The following is a 12,131-nucleotide window of genomic DNA, read 5'->3' as shown; positions in this document are numbered from 1 at the left end:
ATGACAGGAAACCCACCCAAACTCCAATTACAAAATGTAGTAACATATACACGGCAGCGTGTTGTTCCACACTGAGGTAATTTCTGATCTCTGTTTAGTCATGCTGGTGTCTGTTTTCACAGAACTGTAGCGGTTTCTTCTTCCAGCTGCTGCATGCAGTTGATAAACCTTGTCTAGCTGCTAATTTTATAAGCAACAAAGATTTTTAAACCTCTTCACCTTTCTTTGATGTGTATGCTTCTGCATTTCATTCTTTCAGGAACAATTACTAGAGTATCTGTGAAAAAAAATTAATAGCAAAACTTGATTAGAACTCTGACAGTAGCAATGAGTTATACCGGTGCTTCTGGCTTTGGAATTTATCATGCTTCCTGCTCCATAGTTTTTAACTCCCTTCATTCCTCACAGGGAGCTTGCAGTGGGAGAGAGTACAGATATCATGGTCTGAAGACATCCATTTACCAACTCTATAGAAATACGAGTTAGAATAGAAATAATTTCAAGGTGAACGAAGCTTCATGTACTGTATTGTGAAGCTGTACAGCAGAACAGGTAAAGTGCTGGGCTCACAAAACTTAAGTGCTTCCATTGGTGAGGTGATTTCTGGGTTTGGTTTTCAGTTTCTTTGGAATATAGAATACAACATTTTCCTTCTTCAGAATAACACTGGGAAACATTTAGTGTAAGCAAGGATAGCCAGGCAGCAGCAATGTTTTCTTTTCCTCTGTTGTCTGGCAGGTTCAAGTTTAGTTATTTTAATTCTAATTAGTGACTTTCAATTGAGATTTGCTCTAGTGAGCTGGTGTCAGTAGCTGTAAACAACACCTTTTTGCAGGAGGAGCAGCAATTTACTGGGAACAAAACCTCATATTTTAGACAGGGTTTTTAATTTTCCAGTAAATGTTCTAATTTGGGCATTTTGAGATTGGTCACCCCGCTGCAGTTGTGAAATAGTTGGGTTGTGGTAATTTACATTATCTCATGGGAATTACTCAGAATTTACTGTTGTCAGTTCAGTGATCGTTGTGGTATGTTTCTTTTATTTCCCAGGAAACTTCTGTGAGAGTAAATTTTTTTTGTTTTGTTTTGAATTTTGTGACTAAAAATCTTAAGAAATTTGAAAAAAAAAAAAAAAAAAGATGAAGAGCTTGAAAGAGACAAAATGCTTCTGCTTTTTGTTGACCATAAAGAAAATGCTTAGTAATATGTGAAGAAAAAGAAACCTTTTTAAAGGCCATTGTGGGGAAAAAGAAGTATTTGAAAGTTCCAGCTGCCCTGATTTGAAAGGTGGTACATAATTAGTAAAAAACAAATGAGACAATGAAACCATTTAAATAGATCAACTAAAAGAGTCTTCAACCTAGATATGAAATGGTAAAGTATGAGGCATAAAATGAAGCTGTGGAAGGATTGAGCTGGCTAATAATCTAAAATATAATAAAGACCTCTTTGAAGTAGTTACATTCAGACGGTGGGGAGTTGGTTTGATTTGGGTTTTTATAATCTGGAGATACATGCTGGGATGTTGAATCAAAGCAATTTCTCTTCTCCTGGTGCTACAGTTGTTACAATTTGCTGCCCAGGAGAACTTTGCAATTAATAGTCATTATGTAAAAATAGCTTTGTATCAACATTTATTTTCATGGCTTGAACTGTGCTATCGCATTCTAGGAGTATTTAACGAACTTGAAATATTTTCTACAGCTTCAAAATCTTTTAGGCCTTGCACTGAGACCATTGCTTTGTGTTTTGAGTGCAACTCTATGTTTACCTTTTAAAAACAGATTGTTTACTTGCATTTTGTATGTGAGCAAAGTGGTATATCATGGTGGCAGGCATTTTTTGTAACTCCAGATGAGATTCGTTTCCTACTGAGGTAGCTACTGAATGTTGTTGACTTCAGTGCAAGCAAAAGAGGCTTTTGGTGGGGTGTCTACTGTCAGGATTGTCACTTATTTTTATGACCACAACACATCGGAACTTTAGATGTGGAGCAAGTTGCCATGATGATAGGCTTGTACACACAGAACAAAAAGATATTTCTGATCAGGGAGTATTCAGTATGTAACATATAAACTTGCAGGGAGGGAAATCCAATGCCTTTTAGTGTTAAACACATTGTATTTGGCTGTATCTATCTTAATTACTCAAAGAAGCAATATGTAAAGACTAGAACAAATGCTTCAGGTTTGGCATGCACAGATGGATTATAGTTTGCATTTATCTTTAATTTAAGAGTCGGGGGAAAATAGTTTCAAACAGACCCTTTTTTCTTTAATCAAACTTATTTTCACTAATGCCTTCCTACTTAAATGTTATTTGAGGGTCATGTAGAAAAAACCTTTCAGGAGATGAGCCTGTTACCATATATAATTGCCAAACAGTCTAGTGACATGCGGTTTGGATTGTCAGTGGCACCTGACATAAGAGTACAAGTTCCCTTGTCACTGAGGTACTTAAAAAAATCTGAATAATTTTGAATATGAATGTTTCTAAAAGTGGATGAATGACATTTAGTAGGGAGCTGGGTATTCACGTGTATCTACATGTGCACAGAATACAATCTGTAGTTGGCATTTATAATTAGTTTAACTTATTTCATGAAACATGCTAACAATTTGGGAGGTTTGGCTGTGAACAATTAAAATTTGATACTGAAGGTTTGTATTTGTAGGTCAGAATGTAAGCCTTTTTTTAATATGAAAGGCAACACTTTTCTGTTGCCCTTCATATATTATGAAAATCTCAAAATTTATTTTACCTGATGCTGGGTTATTTATTGAAGGCTGTGAAATTTCGGTTATCATTGAATCAAATGAAGCTCTCATGGACAGAGATGGTTACTAGCTGGGGTAAACAGGTTTGTCACATTTGAATACTAGGCATATACAAAGCACTGAGAGAAGGACATTGCTTGCCTAAGGAAGGTGGTTAGAAGGAGATTTGCAAACAGGGAATTCAAAGGCATGAAAGTATTCTCACAGGAGACTACAACACAATAATGTGTTTTTATACCAGTGAGATACTTCTCTAAATGTCTACTGAGGGGAAGGGAAGCTGCAGGGAAGATGGAGAGGAATACTTGGATTTGTAGAAGCCATGTGTATGGGTGAGTCCAAAGTATGCTCTCAGAAGAGGAGGAAAACCAGGACAGATAAATGCATATAAGCATCATTTTGTCACTTTATTACTTGTGGCTTGCTTGGCTGGTTGGTTTGTTTGTTTTGGGCTTTCTGTTTGTTTTTGTTTTGTTGGTTTGGTTTTTGTTGTTGGTTTATTCATTTTTGTTTGGTGGTTTGGTTGTTTGGGTTTTTTTTGCATTAGCTAATATAAAGAGTTACTGTGGTGCTTTTTTGCAGTGTGGTGTATTTTTTTTTCTACTTTCATCCTCAGCAAAGGTTATGAATTTGGCTTACTTGCCTAAATAAAGTGAATTACTGCCACTTGAGATGCTGTCCATTTTCCCTATTCTCCATGTGCTGCTCCAGCAGTGCATGAGCCATTTGTGTCCTGCCCACTGGTCCCCACAGATGTCCTGAATGCCATACAAGGGCACTTCATACCTGTGTTTAGGTAACTGAATTGAGCCCTAGGCATCTGTTACACCTTGTTGAAGCAAGAGAATGGAAACTTGGAAATTGTGTTGTTTGGGTCATATGCCCTGGTGAGTCACCCCTGGTCTTTAGAAATGGAATTCAGACAGCTGCAACTCTGAAATCCCATTGCTAGAGACTTCTGCAGACCATTGAAGGCAGCCCTGCCTGCTCATGTAGAGGAAATAATAAACCCAGAGGTCTAATTAGGTGTAACTTAACCACAGTAAGCTAGTGTCCCATAAGTAGGGTTTTACTGGATTTGTGGAAAAATATTCAAAATAGAAGATCTTAGAAATACTGGTTAATTATTTTTATTCCCTAGTAAGAAAGAGTATACTTTTCCATATTAGGTATCTAAGATATCAGGGAAAAAGAAGAGAGCTAGAAACTCTGTCTTGCTATTACTGTTCTAATCTTCACACTTCAGATGAAATAGTTTCAAAAGGCAGTTTAAAGAAACCCTTTCACTTTTTTCCAGAACTGGGAAATATTTGCTTCTTTAATGCTGCTCTTCTCAAATGCTGCTTTGTTAACTACTGACCCCTTGATTGAACTAAACTAAAACAAGTTATGCAGAATCAAATCTTGTGTAATGCTCAAGCATACAAAATTCAGTCACTTTGCCCCCTTCCCTGGAAGTGTTCAAGGCCAGGTTGGATGAGGCCTTGAGCAACTTGGTCTAGCAGAAGGTGTCCCTGCCCCATAGCAGGGTGTGATGGAGGGTGCATATGCCCAGAATTATGCCCAGAATAAGCCCAAAACATGTCCCTACATGTTTTGCTCAAATCCCCTTTCCCCCTCTGTTCTGGAGTGGGTAGTCAGCCCAGAGCTGAAAAAGCAAAGGGACAGGCATCAATGAGCCTGGTAAACAACCAACCTGCCTTGTTGGGGTAAAGAAGATCACGTACCCACCTTGTGAGATGCTTGTGTGGTGCTTGTGCTTCTTCCTTGTATGGGAGAATTCTGGCCATATGCTTTGCTATAGGTTAATGGGTATGTTTACCAAGATTACCAAGTATCCTTTTGGCAGTTGCTGCATTCCAGGGAAAAGATGGATGTGTTTCAAAATGTCCCACAATCAAAATTTGTAGCCTGGTAGGCACTGGAAACTGAAGATGATTTGACTTGTGTTGCTCAAAAGAAAACGATCATGTACAGTATGCTTTTCCATAAAGTAGTAAAAAGTACCAACTGCACTGTTGTGGAATCTGGCTTTTTGGCCACTTTGAAAAGTTTGGCCTCTCATTATGAGCATTACAGTTGAGGCAAGCTTTCTTCTAAGGATTCCTGTTTTCAGTTTGGTTTTGGCTTATTACATTCTGACTGGAGAGAATTTGTTCAACCTTCACAAATCAGTTGGAAAAGGTCTCTGGCAGAAAGAGACCTGGGGGTTCTAATAGAAAAGCAATGGAATATGAGCAAGCAGTGTGCCCAGGTGGCCTAGAAAGCCAATGGCATCCTGGGTTGTATCAAAAATGCTGTGTCCAGAAGGAGTGGGGAGGTGATTGTCCCCTTTTACTCAGCTCTGGTGAGGCCACACCTTGAGTATTGTGTCCAGGTTTGGGCACCTCAATACAGGAGAGAGGTGGAGGTACTGGAGCAAGTGCAGAGGAGGGGAACAAAGCTCGTGAAGGACCTGGAGAATAAATTTTATGAAGAGTGACTGAAGGAGCTGGGGCTGTTAGGTTTGGAAAAGAGGAGGCTGAGGGGAGACCTCATTGCTCTCTACATGAAAGGACATTGTAGAGAGGCTGTTGCTGGTCTCTTTTCACAAGTAATTAGTGATAGAATGTGATGAAGAGGTTATTAATTTATGAACTATGAAATATGTATTATGAAAAAAATTACTATGAAAAATTATTGATAACCAATTAATCACCACTTTATACATAGATTCTAGTGCACGGTTGTGAAAACATATCCCATAACTGGTTTAGTATGTACAATTTGACCCAATTAGAATATTTACAGAATTAATTTCTAATTAAGGGAATGAAGGGTGCAGTTCTGCTGCTTGTCCACCAGATGGCGACTCGAATTGATGCTTGGGAGCTTTAACTATATACACAGAAATTTACAATGCTATCAAGAGGCAATTCAAGCTAGAATATCATGCGGCTAGGCGTGGGTGCTTTGAACTGAATGTTACTGAGTGTTGCACATGTGAAAAGATACACTGTGTCTTTGTTTGTAGCGAAGTAAGTTGCTGGCTTACGCTGCCTGGCTGCTGCCTGCTTACTGTATGCCCGGGACTGGCCCAGGGCTGGTCCATTCTGGGCGGGGAAAGGCTCCCAGGGCTGAGGCTGCAGCTGAGTTGCTGGTGGGCTGCGGGGGGGGGCTTCCCTCTGGATGGTGACTTTCTTTCTCCTCCCATCTCTGTGGGAGGGGTGAGGCTTTCTGCTGATTGGCATCTTCCCTTAGCATGGTAGTCCCACGGCACAACTGTAGCAGCTGGGTGCTGGCAGGGCTGGTCCTGGGGGAGTGGTCCTGCAAGGTGGGGCTGGGTCCTTCGGGGTTGGCCCTCACAGGGTCGGCCCACACGGTGGAGCAGGGCAACAGTTCCCAGTAGGTGGGGTCAGGCATCTCCAATCCCGATGGCAACGGGCCTCAGGAAAGGCACGCGACTACGTGGAGTGGCGGTTCCCCTTGGCTCAGCTCATATTAGCTGACAATGCTGATTCTTCTCAGCAACTGCTTCCTGTTAAGGGTATGAGGCAGTCCTTGACTTGAGTCAAAGGAGAGCAGACAGGACTCTCAGAAAGTCCCAGGTTATATTACCCTGAGAGCACAGGGCTGCAGAGTGGTGAAGTGGGCAGCTCCGCTTGTCTCCTGTGAACAGCGGGGTCACGCAGGGTGGCTAAGCACTGTTCCTGCTTATACCAGCCAGTACACATGAAATCGTGGCTGCTTGGTCTGCTGCTTATAGCTGTAGCAGATGTTGGACTGCCAGGCTTGGGCTAGTCCCTCCCCCTCTGGGCTGAAGCTTACTCTGGGAAGTCCAGTTCTCGTAAAGACACAGCAGAATCTTCTTCCGATCCACTGGGACTGGGCTTTCGATGCTGGCTTTACAGCTTCAGCAAAGGGATCTCCTTTGCAGGTTCCTCGGGCAAACTGAGGCACGGCAGCCCTCCTGGGGTGCTGACTTCTTCTTCGTGTTGCACAGGCCGCTAGTATGCATGCATGTGGGAGTGAGAAGACTTACAGGCAATGGCTTAAGCGCTGCAAGCTTACAAGGCTCGAGCAAAGTGAGAGCATGCAAAGCTCTGGACAGCAAAAGGAGAGAGGGCAAAAGGAGAGAGCGACTTGTAAGCAAGTGGGGTAATACTCATAAGTTTCTTGAGGCTGGATCTGGCCAATGGACACACTTGTCAACAACCTGCTTTAGCCTATAGAAAGTGTGAAGCTAGAATTATGCCCTTAAATGGAAGAAGCATGAGCATACCATGCGATGGATGCATGTAGTTGTTTGCCCTTTAGAAGACTGATTGGGGCCTGGGCCTTTGTCCCCCACTCCAGAAAGGAGGGTGGAATGAGGAGAACTTGCCCAAACATGTTGGGACAAGTTTTCCAGTATTTGGGGGCATAATTCTGGGCATATGGTGCCTTTACCACATAGAACAAGAGGGAATGGCCACAAGCTATGACTGGGTAGGTTTAGATTGGACATTAGGAAAACAATGTTCACAGAAAGTGTGGTCAGGTATTGCGATGGGCTGCCCAGTGGTTTGGATGTGGTGCTTGGGGATATAGTTTAGGGGTGAACCTTGTAGAGTAGGGTTATCGGTTGGGCTTGGTGATCCTGAGGGTCTTTTCCAACATGAATGTTTCTATGATTCTGTGATTTACTATTGGGCAAGTCCAAGCCCAATCCAAGCAAATTATAAATATTAGTCAAGTTGTAAACAACTTTGCTCTCTTGCACAGGCTCTTGTGCAAGCGTTCTGCTTTGTCTGCAGTCTGGAGAGAAGCCTTACTACCTGGGAAGAGTCCTCGTGCCTGCCTGAAACCTGGAAAGAAGCCATGCCTCAGTTTACCCAGGAACCAGCAAAGAGTCCTTTGTATGAGCTTCATTGAAACTACAGCCAGTTTAGCATCGTTCCATTCCTGCTGGTAGGAAGAAACTCCACCATGCCCTGAAGGGACAGAGACCCAGGAGGCTAAGCCCCAGGGAGAACCAGGACCTCACCTAAGCTGAGAGAGAATCTATGCCCTTGCCAGCTGGGGAGAACTTGCCCAAATCCCTTTTGGCAGTTCTAAGTGTGTCTGCTGCAAGCACAAAGCTGCAGCCCTGGAAGCTCCATGTGCCCGCTTGCACACAAGAACCTTGCTGCAGTCTTTCCTGCCCCTAGAGGAAATTGCCGTGCTGAACCGAGCCAGCAAAGCCAGAACTGCGCCCAGCCGCTCCTGTGCCAGCCACTAAGTCCTGGGAGAAGGAGCTGCTGCCACTTCACATGCCCACGAGCCCAAGTTCTGGGGTGACCCAGCTGCCACAGCCCCGGAAAGAAGCCTTGAGAAAAGCAGCCACTGAGGAATCGGTGCTGCCCACTCATTTCAAGCTGAACTTGGGGGAAAGCCACTCCGTGATGCCCCTCCCAGCCTGCAAGCTGCTTCGGAGGAAACTCCTCCCCTTCTGCCCCCTGCTTAACTGCATCCTACAAACTCCACAGTGCTGTCAGCACTGGGGAACAACCCGAGTGCTTGTTCCAGGTGAACCAGCTTTTATAGCCAGCAACGAGGGACTGCCCTCTGGAGCGAGCCAGGCCCTGTCAAGCTCTGAGCCTCAGTGAAAACCAGCTTAGCAACAAGCTTCAAGTGAAACTGTGTCTTTTCCAGTGTTCACATGTTCTACAGCAGATTTTGTTCTCTTTAAATTTCCCACACTTTAGCCATGAGTGGTACTGTAACCTGTGGACTATAAAGCAGCAGTCCTGGTAATGCCCAGAGTCAAAATTAAGGAGTAAAAATTGGTTTAAGTCTCTTTGCAACAGTTCCTTAATTGTGTCTCCTGACTCCTAGCCTGCTGCTGTATTCAGCAGCAAGGTACTGGTCGAGTCTTCCCCTAGCAGCAGTACTTCCCCAGAAGTAGAAGGACTAAGGACCATAAGGGAATGTGAAAGGGAGTTAGATATGTGGCACCAGGCTCTGCAGACTCCATTAGCAGAGGGAAGCGACACAAGAAGCAGCAGGGACTGGATACAGGTGCCTGTCAGAAGAGGTAAGGTAAACCCTTTCCAGCCCCCCTCACCTCCTCAGGTGCCCTTGCACAACAGATATGGGGCACTAGAGGTTGAGGGTGAGGTGATCCTGGAAACAAAAGCAACACCATCTGGGGGGTCGACTAAAGCAAATCAGTCCTCCCCTTGCATCAGAACTTGTACAGAAAAGAAAAAGAGGAGGGTAATTGTGATTGGTGATTCCAACAGAGGAACAGAGGGCCCCATATGTCGGCGGGACCCTTCCCACAGGGTAGTCTGCTGCCTCCCTGGGGCACAGGTCAGGGATGTTACCAGAAGGCTGCCCAGAGTAGTACAGACCTCTGATTACTATCCCCTGCTAGTTATGCAGGTGGGAAGTGATGAGGTCAATACCAGAAGTCTTAAATCAATAAAAAGAGACTTCAAGGCACTGGGAAAAGTAGTAGAGGGATCGGGGGCACAGGTAATTTTTTCATCTATACCCTTAGTTGCAGGCATGAATGCTGAAAGGAACAGGAAAACATTCCTGATTAATAAGTGGCTAAGAGGCTGGTGTCACCAACAAATTTTTGGATTCTTTGATCTTGGGGAACTCTATATGGTCCCAGGTCTGCTAGCAACAGATGGGGTACACCTGTCCAGAGGGGAGAAAGATCTTGGCACACAAGCTGGCAGGGCTTGTACAAAGGGCTTTAAACTAGGCTTGAAGGGGAGGGGAGTGAGCACAACAGTACTAGAGATGAACCAAAGGAGGCTGAGGGTGATAAGCCACAGACAGGGCAAAACCAGCAGCCCAGCTGAAGTGTATGTACACTAATGCACGCAGCATGGGTAACAAACAAGAGGAGCTGGAAGTCTTGGTACAGGAGGAAAACTATGATGTTGTTGCCATCACAGAAACGTGGTGGGATGACTCTCACAACTGGAGTGATGTAATCAAGGGCTACAGACTCTTCAGGAGAGACAGGAGAGGGAGAAGGGGTGGAGGAGTGGCCCTGTATATTAGGGAGACTCTGGACATCATGGAGGTTGAGACTAAGGATGATGAGGTTGAGCCCCTATAGGTAAGAATTAGGGGGAAGGCCAACAAGCCTGACATCCTGGTTGGAGTCTGATATAGACCACCTAATCAGGAAAAAGTGGTTGATTTAATTTTCTTCAAGCAGATAGAGGCTGCCTCAAGATCACTTCCCCTTGTTCTTGTGGGTGACTTTAACCTGCCAGACATCTGCTGGGAATTGAACACTGCAGAGAAGAGGCAGTCTAGAAGGTTCCTGGAATGTATGGAGGATAGCTTCTTATCCCAGCTGTTACACGAGCCTACCAGGGGTTCAGCCCTGCTCGATTTGCTGTTTACAAATAGAGAAGGGCTGGTGGGAGATGTGGTGGTGGGAGGCTGCCTGGAGTCCAGTGACCACGAAATAATTGAGTTTTCAATATGTGGTGAAACCAGGAGGGCCAGCACCAAAACCTCCACCCTGGACTTCCGAAGGGCAGACTTTGGCTTATTCAAGGAACTAACTCGGAAAGTTCCTTGGGAAACAGCCCTTAAAAACAAAGGGGTCCAGGAAGGCTGGACTTACTTCAAGAAAGAACTCCTGAAGGCACGTAAACAGGCTGTGCCCATGTGCCAGAAGAGGAGCCGACAAGGGAGACAACCAGACTGGATGAGCAAGGAGCTTCTAAAGGAATTAAGGGAAAAAAAGAGGGTGTATCACCTTTGGAAAAAAGGGGAGGTATCCCAGGATGAGTTTAAGGACATTGCTAAGTCTTGTAGGAAAAAAATTAGAGAGGCAAAAGCCCATTTAGAACTTAGACTGGCCATGGCCGTAAAAGAGAATAAAAAATATTTCTATAAATATATTAATGGTAAAAGAAGAGGCAAGGACAACCTCCACTCCTTATTGGATGTGGAGGGGAATATAGTAACAAAAGACGAGGAAAAGGCAGAGGTACTTAACACCTTCTTTGCCTCAGTCTTCAATAGCGGGACAGGCTGTCTGCAGGACAACTGGCCTCCTGGACTGGCAGATGGAATCGGGGCCAGTATAGTCCCCCTGTAATCCAGGAGGAAGCAGTAAGGGACCTGCTGACCCACTTGGATCCTCACAAGTCCATGGGACCTGATGGGATCCATCCTAAGGTGCTGAGAGAGCTGGCAGATGAGCTGGCCAAGCCACTCTCCATCATTTATCAGCAGTCCTGGCTCACAGGTGAGGTCCCTGATGACTGGAGGCTGGCCAATGTGATGCCCATCCACAAAAAGGGCCTGAAAGAGGAACCAGGAAATTACAGACCTGTCAGCCTGACCTTGGTGCCAGGCAAGGTTATGGAACAGGTCATCCTGAGTACAATCACACAGAACCTGCAAGATGGTCAAGGGATCAGGCCCAGCCAGCATGGATTCAGGAGGGGCAGGTCCTGCCTGACCAACCTGATCTGCTTTTATGATCAGGTTACCTGTCTGGTGAATGCGGGGAAGGCTGTGGATGTAATCTACCTGGACTTCAGCAAAGCCTTTGACACTGTCTGCCACAAGAAGTATGATTCTATGATTCTAGTGGGCAAGTGGCAGATTGTACCCTAGTTCTCTTTCTTGTTGAATAACTGTATTTTCCTAGTTTGGTTCAAAATTGCTAATTGTTCCCTTTTATGGAATTTTTATGGAAATTACACCCACAAATGTACACTAGGATCAGTATATATATGGTAAATAAGTTATTAATATTTTAATTAATAATATTTTATTAATATTTCATAATTCATATTTAATAATTATGACACGGGGGGGTGGAACTAGGTGATCTTTAAGGTCCATTCCAACCCAAACCATTCTACGATTCCAGAAGTCCCAGAAACTGTTCCTGTTGACGTTATTTGTTTATAAAAATGAATACTCTCAAATATTAAGTTTATTTAAAACTTAAAGACGACTGTGAGGTTCTTAAAATACTACATCTGAAGTCAGATACTCATCCAATTAATAAAACAGTAGTTTCTTATGTTCTGTTCACTAAGAAATCCTTTAGATTCTTGATTAAAATGAGGTCAGACTCTTGTCAAAATCCTCTTTTCCTGTGCCTCTTGCAGCACTGGAGAGTGCAGTGTGCTTGTATCTTTTCTCAGGACATAAGCAAACTTGGTTCTGCAGTACAATGACGTGTTAAAACCTCAGCATTATTGGAGCTTCGGAACAACTGGAGCATAGCTCCATTACAGTTAGAGGGAAGCCAATAAAGCCACTCCAGCCTGAGTTTACCAGGTATGTTAAATGGCAGCTTGCTTTTTGTGCCTGTGCAGAAATAAGCTTGAAGATCTCTCAGTAGTTTGTGTAACTTAC

This window comes from Indicator indicator, chromosome 2 (genome assembly GCF_027791375.1).
Source record: "Indicator indicator isolate 239-I01 chromosome 2, UM_Iind_1.1, whole genome shotgun sequence".
In the NCBI taxonomy this organism is placed as follows: domain Eukaryota; kingdom Metazoa; phylum Chordata; class Aves; order Piciformes; family Indicatoridae; genus Indicator; species Indicator indicator.
Note: the sequence above shows the minus strand (reverse complement) of the source record.